Source organism: Pleurodeles waltl, chromosome 4_1 (genome assembly GCF_031143425.1).
Source record: "Pleurodeles waltl isolate 20211129_DDA chromosome 4_1, aPleWal1.hap1.20221129, whole genome shotgun sequence".
In the NCBI taxonomy this organism is placed as follows: Eukaryota; Metazoa; Chordata; class Amphibia; order Caudata; family Salamandridae; genus Pleurodeles; species Pleurodeles waltl.
In genome coordinates, this window is record NC_090442.1 from 72877407 (window position 1) to 72899286 (window position 21880).

General features: G+C 46.4%; 1 protein-coding gene across 4 annotated transcripts in view; it reads left to right on the forward strand.

Annotated features, from left to right (window-relative positions):
* Nucleotides 1–21880, forward strand: part of ST3GAL3 (ST3 beta-galactoside alpha-2,3-sialyltransferase 3) — an 807542-nt gene that overhangs the window by 570688 nt on the left and 214974 nt on the right. The gene's annotated exons all lie outside the window — the stretch shown is intronic.

Consider the following 21880-nt stretch of genomic DNA (forward strand, 5'->3'; position numbering starts at 1 on the left):
AACAAAGATGGCGGCTGGCAAGTGTTACTTCGCTTAAATTGAAGAAACTGACAAAAGTGACATTATAAAAATATCAGAAATAGGTGATTCTTGAATGTGTTGTCAGCTATTCAGTGCCTAAAAATGGTACTGGCTCCCCTTTAACACCGATTTCTCAGTGATGAATTCTGGCCCCACTGGGACCGGACTAGTGCTTTCGGCTATGGCCCAGTGTGGAGTTCCCTCTGCCATGCCTTAGGGCCCATGTCCCCTTTGTAGTGCAGTGAAGCAAATCACACAGGACAACGTACTACTGGGCCCCTTCAAGAGACTAGCATGCCTCCAGAGTGTGCCTAGCTGAGGTGCAACCCCTCGAGGTCTCTGCAGAGCAGAGTGTGCACTCTTCATGTGGTTACACATCTTTGTGTGCACTCGCAAGGTCTACAGAGCAGTGTGTGCACTCTTCATGTGGTTACACATCTTTGTGTGCACTCGCAAGGTCCACAGAGCAGTGTGTGCACTCTTCATGTGGTTACACATCTTTGTGTGCACTCGCAAGGTCTGCTGAGCAGTGTGTGCACTCTTCATGTGGTTACACATCTTTGTGTGCACTCTCCAGGTCTACAGAGCAGTGTGTGCACTCTTCATGTGGTTACACATTTATGTGTGCACTTTCAAGGTCTGCTGAGCAGTGTGTGCACTCTTCAGGTCTTTACACGTCTTTATGTGCACTCTCCAGGTCTACAGATCAGTGTGTCTGCTCTCCAGGTATTTACCCTTCTTTAACTGCCCACTCAAGGTTTTCCTAGAGCAGTGTGTGCACTCTCCAGTTCTGTGCAGTGTGTGCACTCTCCAGTTCTGTGCAGTGTGTGCACTCTCCAGTTCTGTGCAGTGTGTTTACTCTCCATGCGTCTACAAAAAAGTTTACACTCTGCATCTCTGCAGGCATTGCATGCACCTATTAGGGGTGCACAGCACAGTCTTTGTATCCATGTGGTCTGTAAGGACTCTGTATGCATCAGTAAGATCTGTGCGCACAGTATATGCATCGGTAAGGTCTGTAAGCACAGTGTAAGCATCGGTAAGGTGTGTAAGGACAGTATATTCATCGGTAAAATCTGTAATCCCAGTATCAGCATGGGTAAGGTTGGTAAGCACAGCATAAGCATCTATAGCGTCTGTAAGCATAGTATATGCATCGGTAGTGTTTGTAAGCATAGTATATGCATCGGTAGTGTCTGTAAGCACAGTGTATGCATTGGTAAGGTCTGTAAGCACAGTATATGCATCAGTAGTGTCTGTAAGCACAGTGTATGCATTGGTAAGGTCTGTAAGCACAGTGTAAGCATCGGTAAGGTCTGCACAGTATGTGTATCGGTAGGGTCTGTAAGCACAGTATAAGCCTCACTAGGGTCTGTAAGCACAGTATAAGCATCAGTAAGGTCTGTGCGCACAGTATATGCCTCGGTAAGGTGTGTAAGGACAATGTATGCATCAGTAAGGTGTGTAAGGACAATGTATGCATCGGTAAGGTGTGTAAGGACAGTATATTCATCGGTAAGAGCTGTAATCCCAGTATCAGCATGGGTAAGGTTGGTAAGCACAGCATAAGCATCTATAGCGTCTGTAAGCACAGTGTATGCATAGGTAAGGTCTGTAAGCACAGTGTAAGCATTGGTAAGGTCTGTAAGCATAGTGTATGCATTGGTAAGGTCTGTAAGCATAGTGTATGCATTGGTAAGGTCTGTAAGCACAGTGTATGCATTGGTAAGGTCTGTAAGCACAGTGTAAGCATCGGTAAGGTGTGTAAGGACAGTATATTCATCAGTAAGATCTGTAATCCCAGTATCAGCATGGGTAAGGTTGGTAAGCACAGCATAAGCATTTATACCGTCTGTAAGCATAGTATATGCATCGGTAGTGTCTGAAGGCACAGTGTATGCATTGGTAAGGTCTGTAAGCACAGTGTAAGCATCGGTAAGATCTGCACAGTATCTGTATCGGTAGGGTCTGTAAGCACAGTATAAGCATCAGTAGGGTCTGTAAGCACAGTATAAGCATCAGTAAGGTCTGTGCGCACAGTATATGCCTCGGTAAGGTGTGTAAGGACAATGTATGCATCAGTAAGGTGTGTAAGGACAATGTATGCATCAGTAAGGTGTGTAAGGACAGTATATTCATCGGTAAGATCTGTAAGCATAGTATCAGCATGGGTAAGGTTGGTAAGCACAGCATAAGCATCTATAGCGTCTGTAAGCACAGTGTATGCATAGGTAAGGTCTGTAAGCACAGTGTAAGCATTGGTAAGGTCTGTTAGCACAGTATAAGCATCAGTAGGGTCTGTAAGGACAGTATAAGCATAGCTAAGGTCTGTAAGCACAGTGTATGTATCAGTAAGGTCTGTAAGCACAGCGTATGTATCAGTTAGGTCTGTAAGCACAGTGTATGTATCAGTAAGGACTGTAAGCACAGTGTATGCATGGGCATGGTCTGCACAGAATAATCATTGCTAAGGTCTGTAAGCACAGTATAAGCATCAGTAGGGTCTGTAAGTACAGTATAAGTATCGGTAAGGTCTGTAAGCACAGTGTATGTATCAGTACGGGCTGTAAGCACAGCGTATGTATCAGTAAGGTCTGTAAGCACAATAGAAGCATTGCTAAGGTCTGTAAGCACAGTATAAGCATTGCTAAGGTCTGTAAGCACAGTATAAGCATCGCTAATGTCGGTAAGCACAGTGTATGTATCAGTAAGGTCTGTAAGCACAGCGTATGCATCAGTAAGGTATGTAAGCACAATAGAATCATCGCTAATGTCGGTAAGCACAGTGTAAGCATCGCTAATGTCGGTAAGCACAGTGTATGTATCAGTAAGGTCTGTAAGCACAGCGTATGCATCAGTAAGGTATGTAAGCACAATAGAATCATCGCTAATGTCGGTAAGCACAGTGTAAGCATCGCTAAGGTCGGTAAGCACAGTGTATGTATCAGTAAGGTCTGTAAGCACAGTGTATGTATCAGTAAGGTCTGTAAGCACAGCGTATGCATGGGCATGGTCTGCACAGAATAAGCATTGCTAAGGTCTGTAAGCACAGCGTATGCATCAGTAAGGTCTGTAAGCACAGCGTATGCATGGGCATGGTCTGCACAGAATAAGCATTGCTAAGGTCTGTAAGCACAGCGTATGCATCAGTAAGGTCTGTAAGCACAGCGTATGTATCAGTAAGGTCTGTAAGCACAGTGTAAGCATCGCTAAGGTCTGTAAGCACAGCGTATGTATCAGTAAGGTCTGTAAGCACAGCGTATGCATCAGTAAGGTCTGTAAGCACAGCGTATGCATCAGTAAGGTCTGTAAGCACAGCGTATGCATCAGTAAGGTCTGTAAGCACAGTGTAAGCATCGCTAAGGTCTGTAAGCACAGCGTATGCATCAGTAAGGTCTGTAAGCACAGCGTATGCATCAGTAAGGTCTGTAAGCACAGCGTATGCATCAGTAAGGTCTGTAAGCACAGCGTATGCATCAGTAAGGTCTGTAAGCACAGCGTATGCATCAGTAAGGTCTGTAAGCACAGCGTATGCATCAGTAAGGTCTGTAAGCACAGCGTATGTATCAGTAAGGTCTGTAAGCACAGCGTATGCATGGGCATGGTCTGCACAGAATAAGCATTGCTAAGGTCTGTAAGCACAGCGTATGCATCAGTAAGGTCTGTAAGCACAGCGTATGCATGGGCATGGTCTGCACAGAATAAGCATTGCTAAGGTCTGTAAGCACAGCGTATGCATCAGTAAGGTCTGTAAGCACAGTGTAAGCATCGCTAAGGTCTGTAAGCACAGCGTATGTATCAGTAAGGTCTGTAAGCACAGCGTATGCATCAGTAAGGTCTGTAAGCACAGCGTATGTATCAGTAAGGTCTGTAAGCACAGCGTATGTATCAGTAAGGTCTGTAAGCACAGCGTATGCATCAGTAAGGTCTGTAAGCACAGCGTATGCATCAGTAAGGTCTGTAAGCACAGCGTATGCATCAGTAAGGTCTGTAAGCACAGCGTATGTATCAGTAAGGTCTGTAAGCACAGCGTATGCATCAGTAAGGTCTGTAAGCACAGCGTATGCATCAGTAAGGTCTGTAAGCACAGCGTATGTATCAGTAAGGTCTGGAAGCACAATAGAAGCATTGCTAAGGTCTGTAAGCACAGTGTATGTATCAGTAAGGTCTGGAAGCACAATAGAATCATTGCTAAGTTCTGTAAGCACAGTGTAAGCATCGCTAAGGTCGGTAAGCACAGTGTATGTATCAGTAAGGTCTGTAAGCACAGCGTATGTATCAGTAAGGTCTGTAAGCACAGCGTATGCATGGGCAAGCTCTGCACAGTACAACACGTGCTCTTTGACGCCAGCTCTGGGTCCATGGCCCTGCTTGTAACAGCATGTAATATTCATGATGTCTTCTCAGAAGGTCAGACATGCAGGAAGGAGGGGCACGTTCACAGCCGTCACCCGGCCTGTGCTTGGAGAAGGGGCTGTGGATTAATTCCACTGTCTGCCCCCCTGTCAGCTTTCCTCATCAGTTAGTGGTCGGTCTGTGGTGCAGGCGATGACCCGTCACCCCCTGTGAGACATTTCACAGGCCCTGGAATCCTCTGGAGTTCGCTCATTCAGACCCAGTGACAGGCTGGGCCTGCCTGGGCAGCCCTGGTACCCCGGGAAACCCCCCAATGGAGGTACACGCTGGAGCGCCTTCATGGGTGGTGCGCACGCGCAAACCCCAGGGCGCGCCAAGAGCTTCCCGCCACCTGGAAGGCCCTGCTGTCCGCGACCCAGCTGCGGGGAGGCATCTTTCAGTGGAAAATGGCGTGTCCAAAGGAATGCCACGTTCACACAGTACCAGCCACAGTTCAAGATGTGGTCCAGACCCCCAGTCCAACCAAAGATGCAGGGATCACCCACACAAGGTCACTGGAGCTCTCTGGAGAGCTGGTACCAGGTTTCTGTGCTGCTGGATTGTGGCACCCTATGAAACGGGACAGAGGGGGCCAAGGTCACACGGTGACAGGTCACCACACTGCAGCGGCAACCTTGGACGGTGGCTCCTCATCTCCTTTTGGTTCCATATTTTCTTCAGCACAGTACAGTTCTCGGCCACAGCCAGAGGAAGTTAGTCACGCTTCTTACTGGCACAGAGCACCACAAGCAAGGGAGACCAGCTTCAGTCGTGCTAGGGTCGAGATCTGCTAAGTCACTTAGTTGGTTTGTGCCTGCCACCGCTCTGATCATACCATGGCTAGGGAGAGCCCAAGAAACAGCGGAGACCAATGAGCTTAACCGAGGGCATGCATGACGGCGGCAGGAAGCGTACCACAACTCTAAGCACCGCCTGGCATGGTCTTGGTGGGTTGGCTGGTGTTAGTCCTCTCTTTTTGGCATGTCCTCCACCATGCACGGGCAGCTGCCCGTCTTCTTCTGGGCAGTCTCCTCATGCAGAGATGAGTCCACCACCCTCCATCAGGAGCCCAAGCCGATTGTCCGTCTCTCTCCTTCAGAGCAGGCGCTATGTCTCCAGACGATGGCAGGCAGCAAGAGGTGTCAATCTAACTCTCCACTGGGAGAATCAAACTGGGCGAGCGGAGAGAGAAGAGAAGCCTTCACAAGTGACAGTCATCAGCCTTTCGGGAGCAGAACCTTCGAGGGATACAGGAGACAGGCCATAACAACGACAAACCTTGCTCTTAGGTGAGATCCCTCTCACCAAGCATCTCATACCCCCACCCCCCCCAATTCTAATGTAATGAGATTGCTCCAGGAACAAAATGTTTGAACCAGCATAAGACCTTTGTTGCAAAAAGGGAAGCAAGAAGCACGCAGAGGGCTGTGCGTCGCAGGAAGGAGTGCTGGGGGCTGGGGCTACACAGAGCCAGATGATCCCTTGGAAGAGATGCCAACAAGCCTTGGTAGCTGCAAGAGACACGGTGCATGGGGGTACTGTGCTGCGTGAGAAGGCAAGGGCGTACCTCCACCAAAGTTGGACAGTTGGCAGAGAGGACCAAGAGGACTACTCTGGACCACCACCTGTGATCCATACAGCTCAGGATGAGAGGAGATCCACGCAGTCGGTCATCGTTTCAGTTGGTGCCTGCGGATGTAGGGGAGTGACTCCTTCACTCCAAGGGAGATTCCTTCTTCCTTCTCATGCAGACTGAAGACTTGTTGCCCTCAGAGGATGCACAGCCGGGGAAATGTTGCAGAAGCTAGAAGGAGCCATGGAAACAATGGTGCAAGTAGAATCTTCGTCGTGGATCCAGATTGTCGGTTCCTGGAGGGTCCAGTCACGGTTCCAGTAGCTAGAAGTCGAAGTAGAGGTTGCAGGGGAGTCCTGCCGGAGTCTTGCAAGCCGAATCTGAGGACCCACCAAAAAAGAGAGACCCTAAATAGCCCTGAAAGGGGGATTGGTCACCTAGCCAGGTGACCACCTATCAGGAGGGGGCTCTGATGTCACTTGTCTGACCTGGCCACTCGGATGCTCCCAGAAGTCCCTGCCAACCTTTAATTCAAGATGGCAGAACCCAAGGACCCTCTGAAGGAGCTCTGGGAACCACCCCTGGGGTGGTGATGGACAGGGGAATTGTCATTCCCCTTTCCTTTGCCCAGTTTTGTGCCAGATCAGGGACTGGGGGGTCCCTGGACTGGTGTAGACTGGTTTATGCACGGAGGGCACCAAATGTGCCCTTCAGTGCGTACCAATGGCTTGGGGAGGCTACCCCTTCCAAACCATGTAACACCTATTTCCAAAGGAAGAAGGTGTTACCCCCCTCTCCCAAAGGAAATCTGTTCAAGCAGCAGGAGGACAGAAACCTGCCTGAAGGGTGGCAGCAGCTTGGGCTGCCTGGAAAACCCCAGAAGGCTGGAAGGAACTCTAAGGAACCCCCAGAGTGTATGGGATTATACTTCCAATACTGGCAACAGTATTGGGGTATGATTCTGAAATGTTTGACACCAAACATGCCTAGGTTCGGAGTTACCATTAAGTAGCTGGACATAGGTAGTGACTATGTCCAGTACACGCTTATAATGGCGTGCCCGCACTCATGAAGTCCAGGAAAATGGAACTGGAGTTTGTAGGGGCACCTCTGCTCGGCAGAGGTGCCCTCACACACAGGTACTTGTACTTTGCCCTCTGGGCTAGGAGGGCCTACCATAGGAGTGAGTTATAGTGACCTGGTGCAGTGACCCATAGTGAAAAGGGTGCATGCACACTTTCACGCAGGGTGCAATGGCAGGCCTGCAGACACACTTTGCATGGTCTCCCCATGGGTGGCATAATACATGCTGCAGCCCATGGGGATCCCCTGATAACCCAGTGCCCTGGGTACCACATACTAGGGACTTACTTGGGGGCACCAGTATGCCAAATGTGGGGTGTAAATGGTTCAAGTAACCAAGTTTGAAGTGAGAGAGAATAATCATTGGGGTCCTGGTTAGGAGGATCCCAGTGAACACAGTCAAACACACTGACAACAGGCAGAAAATGGTGGTAACCATGCTAAGAAAGAGAGTACTTTCCCACAGTCATCTACACAGGACTTTGAAGGCTGTATCTAGCAATGGGGGATCATTGCACCTGAGGAGGGCTTCTTAATGTTTAGGGATCTGCCCCCAACCACCCCTTATAAAAAATGCAATTTTTGGAATATTCAGACCCCCCTACTACGATTAGACTGGTGAGATATACATAAGGGGTTAGCCACTCCCATTCCTTGGGGCTTCTTATAGTTACATTTGAACCCGGGCACCTTTGAAAATTTGTTGAGCTCAGTGATAAAGGCTATGATAGAAGTTACTGAGGAGGCCAAAACTCAGAGATTGTCATCTGCAGTTAGAGCCATCTTATAAACCTCGTTATTGGCAAAGGTCCCTTTTATCGATTCATCATTGTATACGTGTTGAATCAGAGGCCCCGTCATCAGGACAAATATCAGAGTGAAAGATGGCACCCTTGCATCGTGCCTCTGCCAAGGCGTACTTGTTGGGAAAGTTCACCATCGATTATAATACGGCAACCGGTTGGACATAGTTAAGTAAGATGAAAGCAGTCGTGGGGTCTAAAGTTCTTCTCGCTAATCCTCATCCTATAATGCACCAATCGCCTCTATCAAAGGCATTGTCTGCCTCAAGCGAGACAAGGGCCATCGGTACATGTTCCCTTGTGGCAATGCTAATTACATTTATGGCCAATCCTATCTTACTGGTTGTTGGGCGGCCATGAACAACCCTCGCCTGTAATGGAGGTTAAGGGGGGGTGGGGGGGCGATAGGGCGGTTTGACATGCAGGTTTTGGGGTCTTTGGTGGGTTTCACAGTCACCGTCATGGTGGATCCATCATGGCGTCCGTAACCCTCCCCACAGTCCCCGGCTCGAAGTTTGGTGCACAAGGAGAGGCCAAAGTGAAGTGTCAACCTTAGCTACTACAGAGGTGCAGGTTATATGTAACATATATATGTTATACATGTGTGTAGATGCATATAGATGAGCCAGCTATAGTAACTCAGTAGTTACGGTTGTCTCACTTTCCATTGAAAGATCCTTTCTGTCTTGCTTTTAGGTTTGACGCTTGTCGACCCTTCTGCACAAGTGGATAAGCTACAGCTTGTGAAATGTTATTCCTACTCCATCTTGTAGCAGGGGAGAGGGTAAATGGGCATTCAGAAAATCACATTTTCACTGGTAACTTTCAAAGCAATTTTTGGCTCTCACCTGCTGCAGTTCCTGTTGGATAGAGTTACCTCAAACTTAGGTTGATGCTAGAACTTCATTTAGACTTTGCTTTGGTGAAAATCTCTTCTGTAGTATTTTGAGAATAATCTTACAAAAATACTTTGGCATATTTTGAAGGGTTAATGAAAGAGTGACTTCTGTACAACTTCACTTTCTGTCCTCGGATTATTCGTCGGCATGGATCCTGAATAACTCCTTTGATAATTCATTTGAAAGACAATAAAATCCCTCTGTAAGTGGGGTCTCCTTCCCCCCTCGCCCAGTGCCAGATCAGCATTTGAGGATCCCGGCAGTCTGACTGGCAACAACTGAAAACGTTTGTTGTGACAGCTATTCTAGGATGCCAGGCAGGGGCGAACCTTGTTTCCTGAAAAAAGAACCAGGTATAAGGGGGCCTGGGGGGCACCTCCTGATCCCCAAGGGGATGTGAAGGGGTCCCATATGACACGTGCTGCCCCCACAAATGACAGAATGTGTGCTGTGCACATATCTGTAACACAACACAAACATTCCGCTTGCACCCAGTCCAGCCACACCACCCCACCCCCCTTTCTCTAACACCAATTAATTACACCCCTGTGCAGCAAGGAACATTCTCGTCAGAGAATTTGAGCCTAAATTTTGCAAGTGTTGACTTGCCCCATATGTAGGGCTTGCCCTTCCAAGCTGGGGTGGGTCACGCACAGAGGAATGTAGTGTATAAAGTGGACGTTTTTGTTTTTACCTCGTACACAAACAAATCTTAATTTAGATGAAAATATGCAAAGTGAAATGCGGAACATGAAGCAAAAACAGAAACAACTCCAAATAGTACCATACAAGTAAACACAAGCAAATTTCACATTTGGTACCGGCTTTCATCTGTAAACAATACTTTATAAATAGTTTGTCCTCAGAAAGTTGTAGATTGATTCTGTGCCACAGAGTCCTCCCCTCGTGAGGATTTCAGCTTCTTGGAAATCGATGTCACGTGATCCTGGGGCTGCCCTGGCACCTGAACTACATAGAGAGTGCTGTCCTGATATGGGAAACAACCAAATTATTCTTGAAAGATGCGTCTTGTATGATGCCTCACGCAGGACTGTAGATTATCTCATGGTACGTATGTAAATAACCAAAAACATTCCCCACCTTCAGAAATGTGGTTTATATAATGCCCCGTACCAGGCTGTACTATCGCATGATACACATGTAAATAGCCAATGTATTCCCCACCCTGAGAGATGCAATTTAGATGATGTCCCTTGCCAGGCTCTACGTTATTGCATGGTACGTATCAATCAATCATTCAGCATTTGTAAAGCTCAGCATTCTCACCCATAGGGGTATCAGGGTGCTGAGGGTGCCAAGTCTCTGTCGAAAAGACAGATCTTGAGTTCTGAAGCCTGCTAGGGAGGGTGCTGTACAAAGGTGGGGGCAGGTTGTTCCAGGTCTTGGCAGCGCTGAAGGAGCGTCCCCCGCTGCGGCTGCGACAAATGTGCGCGATGGCAAGGGAGGAGCGCGGTTGTCTTGAGGGTAGATGGAAGTTCATTTGATAATTGATGTAGGACGGTCCTTGATTGTGTAGAACTTAGTAGGCATGCATACGGATCTTGACCTGGCATCTCTTTTGGATGGGGAGAGAGTGGAAGTTTGAGGTGGGGGTGATGTGGGTCCGTTTGGGGAGGTCTAGGATGAGTATGTGTAGGAAGGTGGCTCTGTATATACTATATCAAAATGGGATATATTGTGCACAGAGTCCAGGGGGTTCCACAAGAGGCTTGACAGAGGCAATAATAGATCATTCTAATGCTCTATTTGTGGTAGTGTGGTCGAGTGGTTAGGCTTATCAGAGGTTAGTGTTAAGCATTTGTTGTACACACACGTGCAATGAGTGAAAACACACACTCAATGACTTAAATCCGGACCAATAGGTTTTTATATAGAAAAATATTCTTTCTTAATTTATTTCTAGAATCACAATATTCAAATTGCAGGTAATTACATTAAATGTAAGGTACTTGGCATAGGTATAGTTAGAACTTTGAACCAAAACAGTAATGTACACAGTTTTTGATAAAATGGCAATAAGCTATTTTAAAAGTGGACACCGTGCAAAATTTAACAGTTCCTGGGGGAGGTAAGTACAGTTTGTTTAAAAGGTAAATAAAGCACTTACAAGTTCAGTCTTGGGGGCATAGGTAGCCCACCGTTGGGAGTTCAAGTCAACCCCAAACACCCAGCACCAGCAACAAAGGGATCGTCAGTTGCAGGGGTCAAAGTGGAGCCAAAATAACATGGGCGCCTATGGAGACGAGGTGCTCCGGTTCTGGTCTATTGGCAGGTACGTACCTGTGTCCTCGGGGGGGACAGAACAGGGGGGTTTAGTAGAGCACTGGGGGGCCGGAACTAGGCACACAAAACACACCCTCAGCGGCACAGGGGCGGCAAGGTGCAGTGGGCAAACAGGGCGTCGGGTTTGCAATAGGATTCAATGGAGGGACCCTGGGGTCACTTTGACGTTGCAGGCAGGGCACAGGTGGGCTTCTCGGGCCAGCCACTGACTGGGCAAGGGTGAGGACCGCCTGCTGGTCACTGCTGCACTGGTGGTCGGTTTCTCACGGGCCTGGGGGCTGCGGGTGCAGTGCTTCTCCAGGCATCTGATAGCTTTGTCTTGGGCTGTCGTGGTCAGGGGGTCCTCGTGATTCCCTCTGCAGGCTTTGTGATGGGGGTGCTGAGAGGTCAGCCCAGGGTGGACACGTTGTCAGATTCATCTGGGGATCCTCTCTGGGTCGTTGGTTTCTCTGGACACGGGCCAGGGGTGTCGGGTGCAGAGTGGTGGGGATTCACGCTTCTGGAGTGAGGTGAAAGTCCCTTTAAAGACGTTTTTTTCTTTCTTTGGTTGGACAAGTCCGCTGTCCACGGGAGTTCTTGATCCTTTGTAGTTGCAGGGCAGTCCTCTGAGTCAGCAGAGGTTGCTGGACCCGCAGGATGTGTCGCTGGTGCGGGTTCTCTGAAGTTGGAGACAGGCCGGTAGGGCTGGGGCCAAAGCAGTTGTCGTCTTCCTTCTTTTCTGAAGGGTTTTTCAGCTAGGTATTCCTTCTCCTTTGTAGGTTGTCAGGAATCTGAAGTCCTGGGTTCAGGGTCGCCCCTAAATACTAAATTTAGGGGTGTGTTAGGGTTAGAGGGAAGTAGCCGATGGCTACTGTCCCTGAGGGTGGCTACACCCTCCTTGGGCCCCCTCCCTCTGGGAAGGGCAGCACATCCCTATCAGTCCTAATCCTCCAAAGCAAGATGGAGGATTTCTCAAGGAGGAGGTCACTTCAGCTCTGGTCACCTTAGGGGTGGACCTGGCTGAAGGGGTGACTCCTCCTTGTTTTTCTCATTATCCCTCTGGACTTGCTGCCAAAAGTGGGGGCTCGTCCAGTGGGCGGGCATCTCCACTGGCTGGAGTGCCCTGGGGGCATTGTAACACCAGCCCTGAGCCTGTGAGGCTCACCACCAGGTGTTACAGTTCCTACAGGGGGGAGGTGTGAAGCACCTCCACCCAGTGCAGGCTTTATTTCTGTCCCCCCCCCCCCCAGAGAGCACAAAGGCTCTCACCCCAGGGGGGTCAGAAACTCATCTCTCAGTGGCAGGCTGGCACAGACCAGTCAGTCATACACTGAAGGATTGGGTAAAGACAGGGGGCATCTCTAAGATGCCCTCTGTGTGCATTTTGTAATAAATCCAACACTGGCATCAGTGTGGGTTTATTATTCTGAGAAGGTTGATACCAAACCTCCAAATATTCATTGTAGCCATTATGGAACTGTGGAGTTTGTTTTGACAAACTCCCAGACCATATACTTAATATGGCCACACTGTACTTACAATGTCTAAGAATAGACTTAGACAGTGTAGGGGCATATTGCTCATGCAGCTATGCCCTCACCTGTGGTATAGTGCACCCTGCCTTAGGGCTTTAAAGCCTGCTAGAAGGGTGACTTACCTATGCCACAGGCAGTATTTTGTGTGCATGGCATCCTTAGGGGGATGCCATGTCGACTTTGTGTGTATTGGTGGGGAGAAAAATCCAATCTACAATGGCAGGGTGCATGTATTAGGTGAGGGGTCCCTTAGGGTGGCACAACACATGCTGCAGCCCTTAGGGACCTTCCCTGGTCACAGGCCCCTTCGTACCACTGGTACCTTTTACAAGGGACTTATCTGTGTGCCAGGGGTGTGCCAATTGTGGAAACAATGGTACATTTGTAGTGAAAGAACACTGGTTCTGGGGCCTGGTTAGCAGGGTCCCAGCACATTCTCAGTCAAGTCAGGCAAAAAGTGTGTGTGTGTGGGGAGTGGAGTCTTTTGAGGAGCTGGGAGGAGATGCCTGAATAGAAAGTGTTACCGTTTCCGAGGCAGCTGAAGATGAGAGCCTGGGTTGCGGTTTTTCTGGTGTTGACTGGGATCTGTCTAAAGATTCTGAGGAGAATGCAAAGGGTGTGGAAGCAGGAGGGAGGTGACTGTGTTGACTTGGCGCTTCATGGTCAGTTTGTTGTCAAGGATGATGCCTAGGTTGCGTGCATGGTCTTTAGGTGTGCGTGTTGGTCCGAGTTCTGCTGGCCACCAGCTGTGGTCCCAAGCAGAGGTGCTCTTTCATAAGATCAGTAAGTATGTAACCAACCAAAGCATTCCCCATTCTGAGATATGCGGATTATATAATGCCCCACCAGGGGCTGTACATTATCGCATGGTACGTATGTAGATAACCAAAACATTCCCCACTCTGAGAGGTACAGTTTATATAATGCCCCGCACCGGGCTGTACATTATCGCATGGTAAGTATGTGAATGACCAAAGAATTCCCCACCCTGAGAGATGAGGTTTGTATAATGCTCCAGAGAAGGCTGTGTATTACCTGACGTTAGGGCTGTAAGTACCCAAGGTGTTCCCCACATGAGAGCTGAGCATTATTCTGTCATCCAGTGGTTGAGTGTAGAATTGTACCTAATATTTTATACGTTTTTTACTTTGTGCAGCATCCGTAGTTAGAATCATAACGACTTAATGTGACGTTGACCATAAGCACATAAGGACCACCATTGTAGACTCTGTTACAGCGATGGGTTCAGAAGCAAGAGAAAGCGCTCCAACAGTTTCACCAAAAATTCAGTATCAAGTTGCAGAAAACACCGGGAGAGACCACCGAAAAATGATGGCGTCACCCAAAAGTCACTATCGATGTTGAGGAGACAGTTTTTTTCTGTAGATTTCTAAAAGGTCAGAGAAAAACAGTTTAGTGGTTTCTTTTCCCTGCGTCTCTTTGGTGCCGCTTTCAGGAAGTACAGTTCCAAATCCTAAAAAACATGATCCTTGTATGACAGAATTGGAGCTTCCTGAAGGTGAGCATTTGGAGGCGGTTGTAGAGCGACTTATGTGGAAGAGATTGTTATACATAATGTGTAAGTTCTTGAGTCACTTCCAGAAGAAAATATAAGCCCCAAGAGACTCCAGGCCCCAGTGCCTCGTACTAATCGCTTTTCCAAAGCTAAAAAGACTCTGGTATTCAAGCCCAAAGAGAAGCTCTTGAAGTTTATACCTTCCCACCTCGAACTGCCAATAAAACACAAAGATCCCTCCTGGTCAAAAACAGTGGACACTGAGAGGGACAGACCAAAATACATCAAATCTCCTTGAGAGCATGATCTTATTTAAAAAACTGACTGAACTCAAACTCCTAAGGAAAAGATTTCAAAGTTGGTCGACTCTGAAAAATTACTAAAGGCTGTCGAACCAAAGAGGCGTGCTCAAGAGGCTGGCTGAAAACCCCTCGAAGACATCCACCAGCTAAAAGAAGAACAAACACATGAACTAGAAACAGTCTTTTTAGTTAATTAAAAACAGGCTTTTGATGATGCTCTTCAAAAGCTTGGAGAGTCTAGACCATTAGGAATAGAAAGACAGAGAGAGGACACAAACAGTAGTAAACAAAGAGGACAATGAAGATGATACACACAGAACGTCCATGGGTGTCGTGGAGGTAAGGAGGAAGATCTTTTCCATCAAGCGGGAACAGAAATACACATCACGTGGAAGATGAAGATTGAACATGGTAAAATACAGAATGGATTCTCCAGGAGAACTATATCAGCCAAGAGCATCCTCCTGAGATGTCTTGACCATAGATCATGGAGTTATCCAGAGGGCTGCAGATCCTTATGGTGTACAACTAGAAGAAGAAGGGACTTATTGACTCTTACTCAAACCTTATGCCACAGCCAACACAAAAATCAGGTTTGACCTACATTGTGACGCAGAGGAGGAGGGGCCGTCTCATAACCAGCAACATCCAAAGCAGTGACACCATAGAAAGAAAAGAAATGCAAACTATTGCACCAAACAGCAGAACCCAGTAACAGAGGATGGCGAACACGACAAACTTCTGTACCTCGAACACCACAGCAACCTGGTTATCAGCCTTCAGCACAATGGAAATCAATACACAGACACACACCTTTAGTGGGAAAAGTAAAGGAAGGGAGTATAATGCCAGATCCCCTACAACAAGACGTAGATGACTCATCATAACGTGAAGCAGCTATAGGACAGAATCAGAAGTACTTCCTAAAGTGGCCATCCCTTACAGCAGACAAGTCAGTCATGCAACTCTGGTAACAATCAAACCATAGAGAGAAAAGTACAAGAAGAATCACATGACTCTGTTAGTACAAGGAATGAAGGAGCTATTTCTAAATAAAATGAACTAGAAGAAGTACCTCACAAAGAAAGTGATAGGAGGTGTACTACATGCTCTTTCTGAGCCCCAATCAAGTCCTAACACTAATTTACAGTTTCAAAACTAATTTCGAAAGATGCAAACTTTTCTCTTGATTACTTTGCAAGAGATCATCTCTCTAGTAGAGAAGGAGGATATTTGGCCACTGCTGAGTGAAAGGCGTCTTCCATATACCTGTACATCCAGCTGTGATGTAGGAATGTATTACCAGATCAAAGTATCACCATTTAGAAACAAATTGTTCACAAATTGTCTGTCAGAGGTGACAGCACAGTGAGATCCAAGGACTCTCATGCCGGTGATACTCAACTCTGCTTGAAATTCTCCTTTGATTCAGACATCAAAACTTCTAAACACCGGCTGCATAGTATACGGACCTGAAAGTCCAGCGCCTTCTGGAACCTGAACCCAGGTAAGACAGGGTTCCTGTTATTTTCTAAGAACAGTCAACCAGGAACTCAGAAAAGAATCTTCACAGCTTCAAACTCCAACTGATTGCCACATCACGTGGATTCTCCCTGGACTCCAAAACCACCTTTAAAGGAACAGATTGCCAAAAAACAGCCTGGTAGAAGCTCCTTCTCTTGAAGAAAGTGAAACCGTTTCTTTCAGAAAGGCGACTTCAGATTATCCGATCATGCTCTTGTGCTCTCAGGATGATGGTGACACCGAGCATCCTGCACGCCAAAGTACGTCTCATCTAGCACCTGAAGCGATATGATCACTTCACTACTGATGGATCTCTGTTGGCTTCCCAAGCCTGGCTGTACCATCTTCAAAATCAGCTGGATCATTCACAAAGACATCATGACCAGCTCCCTGGCTTACTTTAGAGACAAGCTCACTATCTCTGGTGGTTCTGGGCACACTTGCAGCCAGGATACCAGCAGATTGCAGGCTACCTGGAGTAAAAGAAGAAAAAAATAAGTCAGCAGGCCTTTTCCATCCATGCACCCAGAATCTGGAACAACATCCTGTGTCCATCAGAACTGCCCCAGTGCTGCTGCAGTTTACGAAAGATCTGAAGGTGCATGTCACAGTACATTACTTAGTTCACAAACCAGCTACCTCTCATCACTCGTTGACTTTGTGCTTTCCTTTGAATCTGTAAAGTGCTGTTCTGCCTTTTAGCTAAGAATGTGCTATAGAAATAAACTACACACACATAGTACCCACCACATGAGAACCCAGCACCAAGATGGAAACTAAACTTAGTTATGCAGGTCTTCTGAAGCAGCCTTTTGAGCCAGTGTACAGCCCAAACAGAGCATTTAATATTGAAGGCAGTTCTTCTTATTGCAATTACTTGTTAGCGAGGTACAAGCTCTAACAGTTGAGTGACTCAACTTATTTGTACACAAAGACTAGGTGATAATGCAAACTAATCTGTATACGTTAAGTAGTTTCACACAAACCTATTACCAGCCTTCTTTGAAATCTCTTCCAGTTCAGACGAATAAGCTCTACACACTGGATATGAGAAGGGTATCATAGATTATTTGCAGGAAACAAAACATAAACTCAAGGTTTGAGGGTCACCAGTAATTGTGAATACCATGGCATTGGGGATTGCATAAATCATTCCATTATGCTTTTTTTTTTTAATACCAAATGTACATTCTACTTGCAAAAATTGAACTACCCTTGTGTTTCAGTAACCTTTGTCTAAACACGATTTGTATAACATGTACATGGTCCTCAAAACACATATTCTCTAAGCATTACTGTGTAGATATAGTCACAGAAGGATTTTCAAGAAGGTCAGGCAATATGAAGCATTTGTTTAGCACTGCTCACTGTGCAGACCCCCCTCCACAGGGGGCAGTACTGCCACATATGTTGTGCAGACAGGGAAGTGAAGCCAGAAGAGATCGATGCTCGAAAAGAAACAGGTAACTTAATGTAACAACCATTTTCCAGCTTGAGACTCTCTCAATTCATTCTTAACCATTCCACCTTCTGGTGAATGAGGGGAGTCAGTGCCACCTAAATAGATCCAGAAATCTAAATTGGTGGTCACGTGTTGAGCCATTGTGAGTTTACGGTCGACATCATAGAAAGTCATTTTGACTTCACCTATGGGTGGACGTAAAAAGTAAAAACTTATAAAATCGCCCCACAATTCTAGATGTAGTCAATAGATGATGGAAAATACACAGCATGTGCATCCAAAAGAGTGCCAAGGTGTGAAGCTGTTGCTACAGATAAATAACCCATTTCTTATGTAATACCTCATACCAGGCAGTATTTTTATCTCATGGTAGGTCTGTAAATATCTCAAGCTTTTAGCATTCTTGGAGTTGCGCGGTTACATCAGTATAGTGACTGGGAACATGCTTTACATGCCTTCCTCACACCACCGTCTGTTTGTGAACAGCAGCTAATGCCCAGTATTGTTAGTATTTAAATGCCAGTGCTTTCACTGCTATTCCAGCTGTGTTGTTGATGCCCAAGGACAGTTTGTGTATTATTATAACTCTTCCTCCTTCCTGATTTCCTGCCACAGAAACCTGCTCTATAACTTTGCCTGGTTACATACTAGCACTTTGAATCGGAGGTGCATGCCCTTTTACCTGCACCCAGATTGGGTGGAAGTGGGGAGTCTTCCCTCTGGGCCTCCCCGTAATGTATGGCTGTTTCACTCTAACTTCAGATACTCCCTTCCTTGAGTATGTAGTGAATGTGTGCTTTAATTGTTCTTCATTTGTTATATTCTTGTAACTCACTCACATGAGCAAGGGATGCTGCAGATCATGATGGACATCCTGGGAGAAGGGGAAGAAGATAACTGGGTTTAGTCAAACAGGAATAAATGGTTGGAAGATGAGTTGGATCTTCAGTGGCTTACTATAAGAGACCGTGTCTGGATCATTGCGGAGATTAATTGGGGCAGAGTTTACGAGGGAACAGAGAGCGGAGCCTTGAAGGTGCAGAGAGCTTCCCCCAAACCATTTCAGCTTGTGGTATGGACTGACCATAGGCTTCTGGATGGGCAGTGTAGGATGAATAATTTAGAAAGGTCGCCTGTCTGTGGCTGTACATGCAGTGATTTATTTTCTTTCTCCCAGACAGAGTTTTTTAAATCATCTCTTGCTTGATAGTCAGTGGAGGGGTTTTACGATAAGGTTGACATGGTCCAAATCTTTTAATCTATAAATGTGATGTGTGGTTGTTTGTCCTACTTGCTTAGTGGTTTGGTGGGGAAACCTGTATAACTATCATTGCAGTAGTCGATGCATCATGAGGACACTGCTTTGAGAAGGATCATTCCTGAGGCTGAAGTGAATGAAGTGTACCTCGGAGTCGGTAGAGATGGCAAAGTGTGTTTTTGGTGACAGAGTTACCCTTGGATGAAACTGACAAGGCACAGACCCATGTTTATGGTGTGGATTTATGGGCAACAGCATTACAGTGGTGTGAAAATACTCTCGCTAAAGATTCTATGATTTTACTTGTTAATAGATTGTTGACCACTTTTTGTCTTTATAACTTATAACAAAATTAATTTGCGTGGGAAATTAGGTTTGATTTGTGTTCTCTCAAGACATGGAAGGACAAGGTGAGAGTCCGGTGTGCCTTAATGTGTAAAACCATAGAATCTGAAGAGAATAGACTTTATTTTTTCACATGCGCTACTGCTGTGAAAACCTCAGCAGTGGGATCAGCCGCCCCTGAGTAACACAGCTTTGCACCCAGAGCCACTCGAGCAGAGGGAAGGCATATCATTTGGAAATGTGTCCTTTGTATCTTCATGTCAAACGACTCTTCTCTATTGGCTGAGATGTGTTTACAAACATTGCAGAAATAAGTTTCCCAGAACAGCAGGACACTTTCCCATAGGAAACAGTGCCCAGAGGAGTCAATGTTATTGTAAGATCTAGTGTTTGTTGCGCAAAAGCTCTAAATATGTATGGGGTTGTATCACAGCGCCACATGATGACAACACTAATAGGCTATTTGTGCATATCGTAACAATAACTTTCTTAATTTACTAACCAGGTCCTTTTGCCTTTGGAATTATAGTTCTTACTGGGCCCTGAGTGTTGTAAGTGTAATTTGGTGTGTCTTTAGCCCCCTCCACCCTCTCTCCCTCACAAACAAGTGTTGACTGATCGACTTTACAATCTCTAGAGATACAAGTGCTGAAGAGGGTTATATAAGTCTTCCCATTTGGAGTCAGTAGTATTAGGGTGGTCTCCGCCCCCCCCGCCCGCTCAGGTAAGCAGCAGACTACTTCCCAGTAATTACAGACTTTCCCAGGACGCTAATAGAAAGTGACCTGGCCTGGAACCGAGAGAAAGGAGATTAAACCAGAGAGGGAGGGATCCTTGAGTTCTGCCATCAGAGAAGATATTTTGCCTTTCCCATGTGCCTCCCCCTTCATCAACCAGCTGTCACAGAAAGCGCCCCATTTAACAACATCTCCTCCACGAATTCTGAAGCCCAGTGTAGACAAGATGGCTGTAACTGAGTCATATCATTTTATGGTACCCCTGAATGTGTGGACTATAGACCACTCCCACTCCACCTGGGTAAAACCCATGCATTCCCCATACCTGTGCCTCAGCCCCCGCCAAGTGTGGGCTGAAATTGAGAAAACATGGGAAAGGGATTCCTACCTGACAAATGCACGCCTACAGGATTGGAACTCCACTCTAGACGGGTAGACCACTGAAACCAAGGAGGACTTGTGATGTCCTGTAGGCATCTCAAAACACAGTTATTCACCTTCAGCTAGTTTGCCCACTTTGCCACGTACACGCCCCCTTCCTTGAAAGGCTGACTGCTGATGGGAGCCGGGCCCGAGGGTAGGTTTGCTTGACAAAGTACTTGCCCTTTGTAGACAGTACTGTAAAGATCCTGCTGGACCTAAAGAGTGCTTCCTGGATGTTAGATTGGTGTGCTGCCTATTTACTTCCTCCTGGTACCAAACTAAACCAATATTGTGTTCCCTGAGACACCGTCTTTAAGGGCCTTCCTCCCTCAACGTGCTTGTGTGCGTGTCTGGGGTGGGCATCATCCCAGCCCTAAGCTGCCTGTCGTTCCAGAAGCTATGGAATAGACCAAGAGAGGACCAGCTGAGTCAAGGTAGAGATGGATATGACTGGTCCGTATTGAAAGTCAATGACAAAATTCAAATGTCCGCCACTTTGATTTTTTTTTTTTAAATTACATTTAAAAAACATCCCGCTCCCAAAACCCCAAAGTGAACCACCCTTCCGTCCTAAAGCCCAGATAACACTAACTATAACACAAACACTACATTTACATGCACTACACACTTACATGCACTACACACATACATACATTACACACATGCATTGCACAAACATTACACATTTAAAAAATAAATAAATAAGAAAGCCACTTACCCACGGACTGCACGTCCTCCTCCGTGTGTTTTTGCTGTCCGATGCCGGAAGAGCTCCCCTAACCAATGCAGACGCTGCTCTCATGCTGTTAACCAACATGAAAGAAGCGCCTGGATTTGATGGAGCGTCCTAGCTGAACGTTCCTTCAGACCTGTGTCTGGTCTCCACCCAGCTGTCTTAGACAGCTGAGTGGAGAGCTTCAAAGTGCACATGTAACTTTGGCCGGCGGCTAAAGTGGCATGCGCACTTTGGAGCGTCCCTACCGGGGACCGCTCCAGTCCTCTGCTGCCGACAGCAGTGAACACGCCCAGCATGTTTCTGGGCTGGTGCTCGCTGTGGGGAAAAAATAAAATGGCATTGAAATCTTTTCATTACCATTCTATTTTTTTCCTGCACAGCTTACAGCGGGTGGGAGGGGGCAATGCATCCCACCCTCGAGAAGAAAGCACCACAGGGTTCCCAGGTGATAACCAAAGTCCTGAGAAAGGGACCACTAAATCCGCAAAAATTGGTAAGAGGCATCCATACTCTTTTGTTTAGTCTTGTTGGTCTTGTAAAATTGCATCAGTTAGTAAATGTGTGTATATAAATTGTGTATGCATTTCATTATGGAATAATTGTGAACTAAGAGTGACTGTAATATTTCTGTGAAAGAGCAGGTGTGTTGGGCTGTTAGCCATTCATGTCATTATAACATTTGGAATGTATTTGGTAATGTGAATGTTTTTTTTTGCCTCTTCACCATCATTTTTTTTATTTTTTATTATGTAAGTACTACTTTTACTATAGAAATAGAAGTACTGTATCAGTACAGCATGTACTGTTTAAGTGCAATTTTAATTGTACAAGGACCATATTTGCTAGGTTGTTACTATATAATTACATATAATAATAAGTAGGAAATGTTACTGTACAGTATTCCTTCCACTATATAGTTTCAACTATTATTGTTCATCACTGCATAGGTTTAACTCTTAATTTATACTTTTAGCTCTTGCTAAGT